Raw genomic sequence first — 14,644 nt, forward strand, 5'->3', positions numbered from 1 at the left:
TTCAAAAGGTTCTAGAGAGAACTAGGGATAGGCGTGAGTAATCGGTTACTGGAGTATTCGCCGTTTCAACTGAACTCCGATGGTTTTTCAGGGTGCTCGGTTTTATTTGGTTACCACCAAATATGTCCGCCAAAAGTGCTTGTGTGTGCCAATGAAACAGAAAGTTTGCGTGTGTGAGTTGCTGCAGGAAGCTGGAAGCTGTGGAGCATGGATAGTTAAGTACACTTAAAGGAACACATCAATATTATGGGAATCATATACAGTATTCACTCCAGAGAGAGACAAGAAGATAGATACTGTACCAGTTTCCTCTGTGCGTTCAGTAGAAAGCTATCTGGCTGCACCTTAGCCTAGCTTAGCACAATGAATGGAAGTGGACAGTACCGGTTAGCCTAGGCATTGTCAAACTAACACCTCTCCCGAAGATTAAGCTAGGCTATCCGGTACCATTTGCTTCCATTCATTTGTGCTAAGCTAGGCTAGCATGCAGCAGTATAGCTTTCTACTGAACGCACAGAGAGGAAACTGGTGTATCTTCTTGTCTCTCTCTGGAGCAAATACTGTATATGATTCCCATAATGTTGATGTGTTCCTTTAACACTTTGGTTGCCACTTGTTAACATGGTAAAATGTGGTTGGATGCCAGCACCCACTTCAATGATAGCGTTGTGAACGCATAATCTCTGTCTTAAATTATGGCTATGTGTCCAATCTGCCCGTTGTTTATCAATGACTTGTTTGCAGTCAACATTGTCGAAACGGATTTTTTTTTTTCTTTTTTTTTTTTTTTTTTTAATCGGTTCATTTCCGTTTTATAGCATTTTGAAAAGCCCTAGTTTTTCAGGAAAATATATAGATTCCGTGATAAACGCCCTTTACTGGAATATTCTGGCATACACAAAAAACGTTGTCATTTTTCGGCCTATTTATGAATCGTTTTCAAATAAACGCTAGATTATCGATATATGTGTACTTATGCACGCTATATAAGCGATCTTATCGGTCGGGTTGAGAAGCGTGAATTGCTCCCGGTGCATGATGTGTGGCGGATTATGTTGGTGACACGATCGACACCAATACTGGGACTCGCGATCAAATAATTGGAATATTCTTTTTGGGGTACATGCTAGTGAAGGTAAGGGCTATATGATATCAATCCTACTGTGATCCAATCATGACTTCACCTCGATCACAACATGTGTCTGTAACGTTACTCCACAGCATATGCCGTTGGTGACGATCAAAGCATCAAACAACGACCCCCCCCCCCACCCTTTCATGCATTCATGATGAAACATAATACCGATAATATAGATGTGATAGATTCTAAATAGTAGTGTGTACAGGCGAGAAATGGCAACGTTTTTAGTGAATTGCATGTATTGCTGCCAGGGAACAAACTTAACTTTTTGACTTACCAGCCATTTGGCTGGTAGATTTTAAAAACTACCAGCCATCCAGATGTTTTACCAGCCAAAAATTATAAATTGCTTTTTAGTATATCGCCATGTGTTATTATTACTATATAATACTCTTGTATGCTATTTTCAATTAATATCATAAACAACATAAGGAATATTAGCATAATTTTGAGTGGACTGAAGGAATGAGTCAGCGTTAATAGTTTTAAATGCAAATAATTTATTGCGAATTTATTTACAATATGGAAGCAAAAGAATTAAAGAACATATTAAAACAACTTCAAACAAGATAAACAAATCCATACTTGCCACCTACAAGGCAACAAGGGATGTTAGCGGAGTCTGTAATGCATCCAGCCTTGTATGGAATAATAATATAATAATAGATAATAATAATAATACCGTCCACCCCTAATATAATATAATAATAATCTGGTCAGCAGCCTCCACTGATGTAGCGTGATTCAAACCCCCTCAATGTGCAGTTTCTAGTTAATCAGTTAGTCAGTTACGCAGCCTCCACTGATGTACAGTGACGAGTGAATCTGGTAGTTGGTTTATGACGTTACGAGTTAATCAGTCAGCAGCCTCCACTGATGTTATGACGTTACAAACGCGAAATAACATTATACATTATGCTCCGCGAAATAAAGAGAGCTTATTATTAATCAGTCAGCAGCAGCCTCCACTGATGTTATGACGTTACAAACGCGAAATCACATTATGCTCCGCGAAATAAAGAGAGCTTATTATTAATCAGTCAGCAGCAGCCTCCACTGATGTTATGACGTTACAAACGCGAAATCACATTATGCTCCGCGAAATAAAGAGAGCTTATTATTAATCAGTCAGCAGCAGCCTCCACTGATGTTATGACGTTACAAACGCGAAATCACATTATGCTCCGCAAAATAAAGAGATCTTATTATTAATCAGTCAGCAGCCTCCACTGATGTTATGACGTTACAAACGCGAAATAACCAGGGTACAAAATATGCCTCCACATATTTGGTCAAATCAAATGCAAAATTAAATATCAGAGCACAATCAAAAACACGATTGCAGGTTTTTTTGTAGGCTAAAGAACGGATGAAGACAGACCTCGTGTGCGTCTCATGTTACAAACTTGATCTCGTGAGCAGAGCGCATCTCATTTACATTTAAAGGTTCATTGTTTGTAAACATTAGAACGGACACGTGAGACGTGACACACACACACACAGTTTCACTTTCGTTTCAACTCACCACGCCCGCATCCAATAGGGGCCAGCTGCAGCCCCGGAGATTGTTCCAGATTGGGCAACTTTCGCCCGCTCCCACGACATTTCTCCCTCCAGCTGGAGGCTACTCATATCATATTAATGCCGACGCATGCAGTGGATTTTGTTGGCCGCCAGATGGCGCCCAGGCCTTAATTTATGACGGCCAAACATTAAATCTACCAGCCTGTGGCGGTGGGCGTGTGACTATTTTGTACCCTGATTGCTGCATAGCGTAGTTTTCTGTGATTAGACAGGATTACTCTAAAACTATAGTCATATTCACCACGGTATAAAACGGGAATGTATGGATGCATTTTTTTTTCTTTAACACATATTGAACGATAGATAGTCGATGTCAAATGGGCCATAGTATTGTATCCATAGCTATAATATAGAATATAGTTATAGCCCTGCAAACACCACCACGTATTCCTATATTTTAGAGCGTCTGCCTTTTAACAACACATCATGCATATCGCTGTGGCGTCCAAAGTGTTAACATTACGTTTAACTTAACATTTCCAAATTGTACCGACAACCAGTGGTGCAGTGCTGGGCAACCGCGGTCAAACGGCGTTTGGGCTTCGAAGTGCGCGCATCCTATTATTATGCAAAGTCTAGGTGATAAGTGCCTAGACTTTGCATAATAATAGGATACCGTTTGGCCTCCGCCCATATTACGACTGCACCCCTGCCGACAACATGTTGCCCAAGGAGTGGTGTAATGTCATCATTACAAACGTTAACTGACCGTTTTGACTGACGATATGCATTAACACTTTGAATGCCACCCACGAGTTTTCTTGTGTTATTACCCCCCGGGTTGAATGCCCACTCACGAGAATATTTGTTTTATTTGTTTTATTTTTTTATTAGCGATCATATTGAAATCATATTGCATCAAGCGAGCCTACCGTTGGAGATCCAGTCACCCCAGGCGCTCAGATGTGAAAAAAGCGCCCCCTATCGTCTCCCAGATGGTAAATCACCCTTTTGGATTGGACTCAATGAAAGTGAATGGTAGAAAGGATTTCTGACTCCACATTTTACGTCTCACTCACGCAGCCGGCATCGACCGGCATCACTCCGGAGCCTGAAGAGCAGCAGAGATTATGTGTTCTACTGTATACACGGTTGATCAATACAATGATCGATTTTTTCGAATGGTGATCAGGAATTGGAATAATCCATTTGGATACCATCTGATCTTAGGTAAGGAATCTATGTTATCAGTCTTAGGATAATCAGACTCGTTTTCACGGATATAGCGTTTCCTCTATATGTGATATGGCTGTTTTGACTGTAAAAGCCATCAGGAAATAAGAGCAGCGATTATCAGCGCGCGGCACGAGCGTGCGTGCGCACACATATACTATAGATTATCTAGCGTTTGTTTGAAAACGATTCATAAATAGGCAGACAAATGACAACGTTCTAGAATATTACAGTAAAAGGCGATTATCATAGAATGTGTTGTTTTTTCCGCGAAAACGAGTGATTTTCAAAATGCTATCAAACGGAAATGAAGCGATAAAAAAACAATCTGCTTTGACAATGTTGACTGGAAAATGAGTCTTTGATAAGCGACTGGCAGATTAGACACATAGCCATAATTTAAAACATAGATTAGGCGATATTAACGTTAACATTGGAGTGGATTTGGGCATTCAAGGGGGTAAAAAGGAAAACACGGACTGGCTCTCAAAGTGTTAAGCATCATATATCGGTATATCGCTGTGTGATGTTATGTCCGCGGAGCATTGGTAGCATGTGTGTGTGACTCAGCGCCATATCTTGTTTTTGCTGCTGCCGTGTGCTCTAAGATGCGTTCTAAAAATAGATTTCCCTAAACAATTACTGAGCGCTACTCAAGTAATTCATGAGTGTACTCCATCTGGGAAAACATTCCTTGTGCCCGTCCCTAGAGAGAACTTGCACGGAATGATTATGTGGTTCTCTGTCTTCCAACATGGCTGCCTGTAACCATTGGTGACCACTTTTGAAAGAAAATGCCTTAATTTCTGTGCAGGGGTAGAGTAGGTAAAACACTGGAAAAGCAGGATATTACTGGTCTACTATGACTTGTTTACAAGATCCAGCAATAACGCATCAATTACATTTGTTGATATATTTCTTATATATCAACACATATCAACTGTTGTTTTGCACATAGAAAACGTTGTTTCTTCCAACATGGAGGCAGAATGGGCATTCTAAAGCTTATGTGAAAGGCTTTTATTGACAACCAGTTGGGACAGTATAACTAAATTAACTTAAATCTGCTTCAAGGCTCCTCTACACCACTGAGAGATGATAGAAGATACTGAATAATAATCAATGAATAATCAACTGCTCCTTAAAAGGCCTGACATCTGAGGGCCCCTCCCAATTATGTACATGATCCAGACAACCACATCTGAAAACCACGAGTTGTGGAATGGTTTATTATAACTTAAGCCTTACCCCAACCTGAACCTAACCCTAACCCCTAAACTGAAAATAGGTGAATAGGTCCTTTACTTTGTGGGGTCCTGTTAATGTCCCTACAACAAACAAACAACAAATGTCATCACTTGTGGGGACATGTGTTCACCGCAACGGTAGGAAGACGAGGACACACACGACACACACACGTTTGTTTATGTGAAATATGGGGACATTACATAGACTTACCGTAATTTTCGGACTATAAGCCGCACCTTTTCCCCCCATTTTTCGACCCTGCGGCTTATATAACGGTGCAGCTTATATGTGACTCGACGTGACCAAACCCGAAAATGTAAAAATCGAAATATTGCTTTTTTGACTGCATTGAAATGTTATTTATCTGTTCCCTTAATTCTTGTTATTTGTCCGACAGTATTGTGTCCCAATGCTATGGCTTATAGTCCAGTGCGGCTTATATATGTACACATCATTCAATTTAGCTGCTGCGGCTTATATTCAGGTGCGGCTTATAGTGCGAAAATTACGGTACATGCATTATTTTTTTTTGTATTTTATTTTTTTATATTTTTTAAACAAACATATAAACAAACATGACAACACACGATAAGATATACAAGCATTAATTGTCAGGGCACATCCAATGAGATCACATTTTAGTTAGTTGTCTTATATAAGATATACCCCTAATACCTGTTATCTAAAAAACCTACACACATATGCTCAGCTCGAACCCCCCCCTCCCGGACCCCACCTTGAGAAGTACCTCCACTATCCCTCGCACCTAACCAGACACTACCATTATAAGCTAGCTTTTATTCTCTCCACCACTTCTAACCACATTGACATTTTGGATTCATTGAGACCCAGAATTCTTGCTGTAGATATTTCATGGTAAATTACATCGAGATATGTAAGAAACCAAACTTTACGGCAAATTTTTTCCGGTTGAAACCAGCGTGATGCGATCAGCTTTTTGGCTACTGTGATACCCGATAAAACCAATCTCTTTAGCTGTGGATTCACTGCAAACTCAAAAACATCATTCAATAATAATACCGAGGGGTGTACAGGTATATTCCAAGATACGAGTTTTGATATTTGTTGGGTCACATCTTTCCAGAATGCCTTAACTGGTGAGCAGTCCCAATACATGTGCATAAATGTCCCTTCGTCCCCATTTGCACATTGGGTGCATTTGGAATCTTGTTTAAGCCCCATTCGGCACAGTCTTATAGGAGTCAAGTATGTCCTGTAAATATAGTTAAGATTGATTTGTTGATGATCCGGGTTCCTTGATATAAGTCGGACATTTGCCCAGGCTCCTTGCCAATCAAAGTCATTTTCCAGGTCTGGTATATCCCTCCTCCAGACAGAGTCAAGTTGGAGGGTTTCATACGAGGACGTTAGTAATTGATGATAAAATTCTGAAACAAAACCTCTCGATGTCTCTCTTGCGTAGAAGAATTTGTGGTATCTGTGGTGTTCAATTGGTCTGTCTAATGGAACACCGTGAGACTTCAAACATAGCTCTAACTGTTTGTGAAAAAGCCATGTGGACTTGGTGAGATACATTTTTTTGCGTATTTCTTTATCACTACAAAAACCCTGTTTGTTAAAAACATCTCCTAATGAGTGTATGCCTTGCTCTTCCCATATAGGGAATCTTATAGGTCGTTTTCCAATTAAGAGTGCATTGTTATTGAATAAGGGAGTATGATTGTGCCATTTTTGTGGGTTAGGATTTTTTTTTTGTGATTCACGCCATATCCGGATCGCATGAGTAATTATGGGGCCAAATTTTCGTTCACAGTGCTTGATTGGTAGTTTAGTGTATGCTATGTCCTTCAGTCTATGTGGGGCTACTATGTTTTCTTCTATTTTTCTCCAGGATGCTAATGCTTGGGAGTCAAACCATGTTGTCAATGGACTTAATGTGTACGCCTTAAAATATAGGAAAAAATCTGGAAATGCCATGCCACCATCTGCTTTATTTCTCTGTGCGGTGGATCTTTTTATACGTGGTGGTTTGTTATTCCAAATAAATTTGTATGTGGAGGAGTGTAATCTTTTCCAGTAACCCTCTGGAGGGGGTAACGGTAGCATTGAACTGAAGAAGTTGATTTTAGGTAGTACATCCATCTTAACTATTGATATCCGTGCTTGTACTGTGTTTTTAAGTTTTGCCCATCTATCAAGGTCGTCTTTGATTTTGTTTTGGATTTTTGTGTAGTTGTGCTTCACCGTTTGTCTTATGGTAGGGAATATTTCCACTCCCAAGCATCTGAAATGTTTTACCATCGGTATCTGTCCTGGGAGGGTTGTATCTTTTTTTGCAGGGGTGTTAAGTGGAAGGAAAGCCGACTTTGGCCAATTTATCTTAAATCCCGATAAATCACCAAAGTCCTCAATCAACTTGAGCAGATGAGGCAATGTGGTGTTGGGGTTTTGCATGAACAATATTACATCGTCCGCATATAAACAAATTTTTTGTTGTGTGCCCTTGATTACGATTGGTTCTATGGATTGGGATTGCCTTATATATTGTGCTAAAGGCTCTAATGATAGATTGAACAGTCCGGGACTAAGAGGACAACCCTGTCTGGCAGAGCGTGATACCGGAAATATTTGGGAGATGATTGTGCCTGTTGTAATCATGGCCGATGGGTCTTTGTATAATACTTTAATCATATCGATGAATCCTTTTCCTAACCCCATCCTTTCTAGCACTGCCCACAGATACGACCATTCCAGCCTGTCAAAGGCCTTCATAGCATCCAGGGACAGCATCGCCTTAGGTATGGTGTCCTCCTTGTCGGCATCAAGTACGTGCAGTATACGTCTTATGTTCTCAGTGATCAGGCGGCCTCCTATGAAGCCAGTTTGGTCCGGGTGAACTAAAGACGTCATATGCTTTTGTAATCTGATGGCTAATACCTTAGAGCAGTGGTTCCCAACCTTTTTCCCCCCAGGGACCCCCAAACATCTCTGATGAAATTCACGGACCCCCTCCTAATAAGATACCATAAAATACTTATTTTTTTTCATTTTAATAACAAACTGCTTATACACAGGCATATGCATCACAATTAGACCCACTATGCTTCTTTGACTTGTGCCTTCAATCAACAAATCTCATCTTGCACCATATGCATTTCAAAATGTTTGGCCAATATTCAAATGCTGTATTCATCCTCTCAAATCAGGCCCTAATGGTGAACGGTTTGCATTTATGGAACAAATCAATGCAACAAATTAAACTAAATATGAGACAGGAAATTCCAATCAGTAGCAGAGAGAATCTGTCCTAGCTGGGTTTAATACCTTTTTTTTTGTCATTTTAATAACAAACTGCTTATACACAGGCATATGCATCACAATTAGACCCACTATGCTTCTTTAACTTGTGCCTTCAATCAACAAATCTCATCTTGCACCATATGCATTTCAAAATGTTTGGCCAATATTCAAATGCTGTATTCATCCTCTCAAATCAGGCCCTAATGGTGAACGGTTTGCATTTATGGAACAAATCAATGCAACAAATTAAACTAAATATGAGACAGGAAATTCCAATCAGTAGCAGAGAGAATCTGTCCTAGCTGGGTTTAATACCTTTTTTTTGTCATTTTAATAACAAACTGCTTATACACAGGCATATGCATCACAATTAGACCCACTATGCTTCTTTAACTTGTGCCTTCAATCAACAAATCTCATCTTGCACCATATGCATTTCAAAATGTTTGGCCAATATTCAAATCCTGTATTCATCCTCTCAAATCAGTCCCTAATGGTGAACGGTTTGCATTTATGGAACAAATCAATGCAACAAATTAAACTAAATATGAGACAGGAAATTCCAATCAGTAGCAGAGAGAATCTGTCCTAGCTGGGTTTAATACCTTTTTTTTGTCATTTTAATAACAAACTGCTTATACACAGGCATATGCATCATAATTAGACCCACTATGCTTCTTTGACTTGTGCCTTCAATCAACAAATCTAATCTTGCACCTTATGTATTTCAAAATGTTGGCCAATATTCACCTGTATTCATCCTCTCAAATCAGGCCCTAATGGTGAACGGTTTGCATTTATGTTGAATGAAGTAAGAATCCACTGCAGTAAAAATATCCTCACCTCGAGTGGTGGTAGTAAGGTTGACTGACATGAGAATGTCCTGCTTCAGATCCTCATTTTCAATATATTGCACATAAACGATGAGCACAGCCTCGTCTGCGACAGTTGTAGTTTCATCAAGTTGTATGGCAAATGGACCCTTTCTAAGCTTTTCTGACAGCTGCTGCTCGCAATCACTTGACATCTTATCAATTCGGTATTTCACTACATTGTTCGAGAGTGGTACTGATTTTAGTTTATCCGCCACCTGTGGGGCGCACAGTTTCTAAACCATTTTGATGCAGGCTGGTTTGATGAGCTGCTCGCCAATATTGTGCGGTTTCTTTGCTTTTGCAATTAAAAGCGAACACTCAAAGGAGGCTTCGGTAGCCTTCTGTAAATCACTGCCACCCCTGCTCCACGCTACTCTAACATCAACAGGCTTGTTCGCCTTGAGAGACTGTTCTTTCCTCCGAAAAAAGTCTGGATCCTTCCCAACGGTTTCTGGGTGCTTAGACGCCTGATGTCTCTTCAGCTTGCTGGGCTTCAGGCTCGAGTTTGCCAACTTTTCTCCACAAATCACACACTCAGGTCGTTTGTCTGGTCCCTCAGTGAAGCCCATGGTGATGTAATTTTCGCGATTGCTGTAGGTCCTAACTTTTTTTGCAGATGAGCTGCCATCATCTCCTTTTCGTTTGTCACACATTTTCGCCTCTGGCGGCTGACTGCAGACGAGCCGAGAAAGTTAACTAGCGTGCTAGGCTAGCTACAGAAAGTGATACAGTCAACTGATTCGCGTTTTAGCGGCTACCCGGTAGCCTACTGTTAACATTAAAAAATCATGTCTAGATGTTTATTTATTTATCTTTTTTTTTTATTGTAGTGGAGAGACTATTCATGCTTCTGATGATAAAAAAAAAAAAAAAAAAAAAGACCTCAAATCATCTGTGGTCTGGCGGACCCCCTGCGCCCCCTGGCGGACCCCAGGTTGGGAATCACTGCCTTAGAGTACAGTTTGATATCTGTTCCGAGGAGGCTTACAGGTCTATAACTACCGCACTCGTTGGGGTCTTTGTCTTTTTTAAGGAGGACTGTTATGAGTGCAATATTGTCATTTTTATGGAAGTTCCCCTCCTTGACTGAGTATAAGATCATATTTAGTAATAAGGGGCCAATTATGTCCCAACAAGAAAGGTACATTTCTGATGGGAAACCGTCTCTTCCAGGAGCCTTACCACTTTTCATTGCGGTTATGGCCTTCTTGAGTTCCTCTAGTGTGATCGGTGTTTCTAACTGTTTAGCGTCATCCTCTGAAAGTTTAGGGAGAATAATTTGATTAAGAAATGTGTCCATTTTGTTTTGATCGAAGGTCATTTCTGATTTATATAAGTCGGAGTAGAATACTTTGAATGTATCGTTTATTTTTACAGGATCTGTTACAAGTACTTGTTGTGCTCTAATGGTAGTTATATCTGCAAATGTTGCATTAATTCTTAATCGCATGGCTAATAGGTGGCTGGGTTTGGAACCATGGGAGTACTGCTGTTGTCTTGTGCTGAGTATTTGTATTTCCGATTGTTGTCTGTATATGGCATTGATCTCTATTTTTAGTACGTTAACTTGATTTTCTAGTCGAGTTGAGTTGTTGTATTTCAGAGAATTAAATAACGTTGAGTAAAGCGTTTCCAGCTCAGCCAGTTTTGTGCTTTGATTCTTGCGCATTTTGGAGGAAAAGCTATCCGTGAAGTCTTTGATCATTCCCTTTACCGACATCCATATTATTCTGGGGTCTTGCACCGAGTTTGCATTCTCCCGTTGGAATACTATAAGAGCTTCTTTGAGTTGTGTAATGAATTCCTTGTTATTAAGCAGCAACGAGTTAAATCGCCATCTTGGGGCTCGGGAGGATAGTATACCAAATGTACCTTTAAGGAGTAAATAACAGTGATCTGATAGTGCGTTGGGTATCATTTCCACTTCATAATTATCAAATAGTCTCTGTGATGCAAAGACATAATCTATTCTGGATAGTGTATTATGTCTCGCAGATCGACAAGAGTACTTTCGGGTCGTGGGATTAAGTAACCGCCATAAGTCATTTACACCTGTAATCTTTGACCAATCCTTTAATGCCTTCGATGAATTATTTTGTTCGCTGGAAAAGGCGAGGTAAGATTTGTCCATCCTTGGGTTCCAGATGGCATTAAAATCCGCTCCTATTATAAATGAGTAATCGGGAATGTCTAACATTGCATTGGTTAATGTAGTGAAGAAATCTTCTTCGTACAAATTTGGGGCGTATACCGCTATCAACGCTATTTTCCTGTTCTTATGTTCAATCTTAGCTATAGTTATCCGACCTTCTACATCAGACCATACTCCCTTTAGTACAATATTCAACTTACGTTTAACGACTATTGCTACACCCCGAGTTCTCGTACCAATAGAGGAGTGACTGATATTATGGTATATGTTGTCCGCTAATTTATCTATGTCTTTCCCTAGAATGTGCGTTTCGCTTAGCAGAGCAATGTCCACATGTTCTTTTTTCATCAGTGTGAGCACGCTTTTGCGTTTGAGTTGGTTATTTATTCCCCCGGTGTTCCATATCATTATATTCAAACTAGCCATAGTCTATACATGTTGCATTGTAATTTTTGGTAATGCTTCTAGAGTGCGAGGCAATAATAGATATACATCCCACTAGTGAGGTCCCGTTGAGAGCCGAGCTTAAAAACATACATATATACAAATAAAAATCCCCTACCCTTCCCTCCCACCGAGAGTCGTACAGGATTGTGTTCCATGAACACAACCTTTGCGTATGACTCCCTCCCTTGCACCACCGGATATCCCAGAATGATCCAATTATCCTTAACATTCCTATGTATACCATAGGATCTAACACTCTAAATTCTACCATAAGTAGAATGTCGACTGTGGCTTGGCCACTTTCCCGTAAAAAATAAATAAATAAAAATTTAAATGAGATAAAACTAAAAATAAAGACCAAAAATAAGCTTCAATTGTCATGCCCTAATCACTTACATTTTATATGAACTTGTGTAATTTATAGTAACCCATGAATAATATGAAGGTATTGAACTGAAGAGAGAGCCTCAATAAATCAGAGAGAGCGGATGAAAAAGAAAAAAAAACAAGTAAAAGGAAGAGAACATTAACTTAGATCTTAAAAGAGCATTGCTATGCTTAAACATCTAAAGTATAAATTGGAGAAGTAGTGGAATTATTTCCCATTAATAAAAAACAGTTTTTAAATACGTATATGCAGCATTTCCCCTGACCGGGGTGGGCGATGATCGTTGTGTAGAGTGATATTTCTGCCGGCCGGCTATGATGGCTCTGTGGTTCTGCATCTAGATAGCTGTTGATTATTCCCCCGAGGGGCTTCTGGTAGAGTGAATGACCACGTATTGCTGATATTCCAGAATGTTCCAAATATCAAAGAATGCTTCGATGTTCTAGATTATTCCAATATGTCATTTTTACATTGTTTGAATGTTCCAGTATGTTCTGGAGTGTTCCAATCTTGAATCCAATATGTCCGCAATAATATAAACACGTCGGGGAAAGCATTCAAAAACTCTGAGCACGTAGGTCTCTCTGTCCCAAATCCTCGGTTATTAAAGATTGTACTATATGGTGACCTTGCATAACTGAGATTAAAAGGCCATTTATACACTATTCTGCGTGTTGTGCAGACAAGAATTTGGCTGCATCTTCAGGCGAGTTGAGGAGAACCCTTGCTCCTTGTTTATCGACAATGCGAAGTATTGCAGGGTATATTAGTAGGGGTCTGTATTTCTCCAGGTATAGTTGAGACATCACCGTCTTGAACTTGGCACGCAGTTCCACTACATCACGACAATAATCTTCAAAGCAGTGTATTGGTACCTCCATGTATTTCAGATTGCCTTTATCTGAAATAACCAATATCAGTATAACCAATATCACTCTGGGCTTAGCGTTATTGCCAATGGAGCGGGTCCCCAATCTGAAGCACTGTTCCACCTCTGGTACATTAGGAAGGATCTCTGTTCCCAAGATTTTCTGTAATTCTGTGGCAAACTCTTCAGGGTTTGCACATCTCACTGATTCGTCCAGACCGACAATACGAATATTCAGCTTGCGTTTTTGATATTCCATCTAGAATATTTTGGCTTTCTGTTCTTCATTGATTCGCTTAAGCTCCAACGTTATTTAGCTGAGCTCCGTATTGATTTCTTTGTAGTTCCCCTTCATCTCAGCAGTTAGGTTAACATTGTTAACCTCTACTTCATTGTAGATGCGAGTGAAATTGTTTTCGTGGGCTTCCATTACTTTTTCCAGAGCCTCGGTGCGTTTAATCTGTGCGTCGGCGTCCGCTCTCAGCGCATCAATTTTGCCTTCAATAGATTCTTTAATATCATCTACTTTTTGAGTTATTATGCTAGTTATTGTCTTCCCCATTTCCTCCATTTTCCGGATGATATGTTCGGTATCTGCGGAGGTGTTTGATGGGGTTGGACTTGAAGCGGCCACTGTCAAGTCTATATTTCCTGCTGTCCGCTGTACGAATCCTGATTCCTGCGGCGGGACCTCTACGACTGTTTTTGGACTCGTTGTGGCTTTCTTTGGTGACATCTCGATTATTTTGGTCAATATAGTTAGTTGATAGTCTCAGTTGATATATGCGTCAAGTTTTAAACGCATTAATGGTTTATAAATATGTTTTTAAAACGAAAAAAAAAATAACGGGTGAGCAGCTGTGTCACATGCGACCTACTCCATTCTAACGCTAAACGGGAAGTCCGGTACATGCATTCTGTAACTAACCCTAACCGTATCCCTAACCATAACCTAATCATAACCATTACCATAAGCATAACGTAATTTGTGTTATGGGGACACCCAAATTTGTCCCCATAATGCGTTTGGTACCCATTGCGTGAGTGTGTAAACAGGTCAGTGCCCCCTGTAGTATAGAAATACAAGTGCACACACACACACAACACAGAGCAGCGAGGTGGTGTGCTGTCAACATCGGGATGCAGGCCAAAACATCCGTGGCGTCTTAATGTGAAGTAGTGGACTGAGAGAATGAACTGCAGATAGTCAGCGCTTTATTCCTTTAGAATCCATGGTTTCCTTTCAATGCACCGCAAAACCCACCAGAACACACGCTCACAGCCCGTGTTAAAGGACCACCGGAGGGAGAGGCATCGACTGCGGACGATCAATGCTCTATTTGTAATATACGTCAGTCTCTCCTGATGAAAGCATTTATCAAACAGTGGAGTCATTGCTGTATAAACCGCCCCCTGAAATGGGGGGGGGGGGGGGGGGGGGACCGTGCATCTCAGAATCAATGAGCCGGGCGACGTTCGGCCATAA

At 40.3% G+C, this 14,644-nt stretch overlaps 1 protein-coding gene across 4 annotated transcripts in view; it reads right to left on the reverse strand.

Annotated features, from left to right (window-relative positions):
• Nucleotides 1-14,644, reverse strand: part of map4k3a (mitogen-activated protein kinase kinase kinase kinase 3a) — a 459,102-nt gene that overhangs the window by 240,077 nt on the left and 204,381 nt on the right. The window lies entirely within an intron of this gene.

This window comes from Notolepis coatsorum (genome assembly GCF_963971535.1).
Source record: "Notolepis coatsorum genome assembly, chromosome: 7".
Classification (NCBI taxonomy): Eukaryota; Metazoa; Chordata; class Actinopteri; order Aulopiformes; family Paralepididae; genus Notolepis; species Notolepis coatsorum.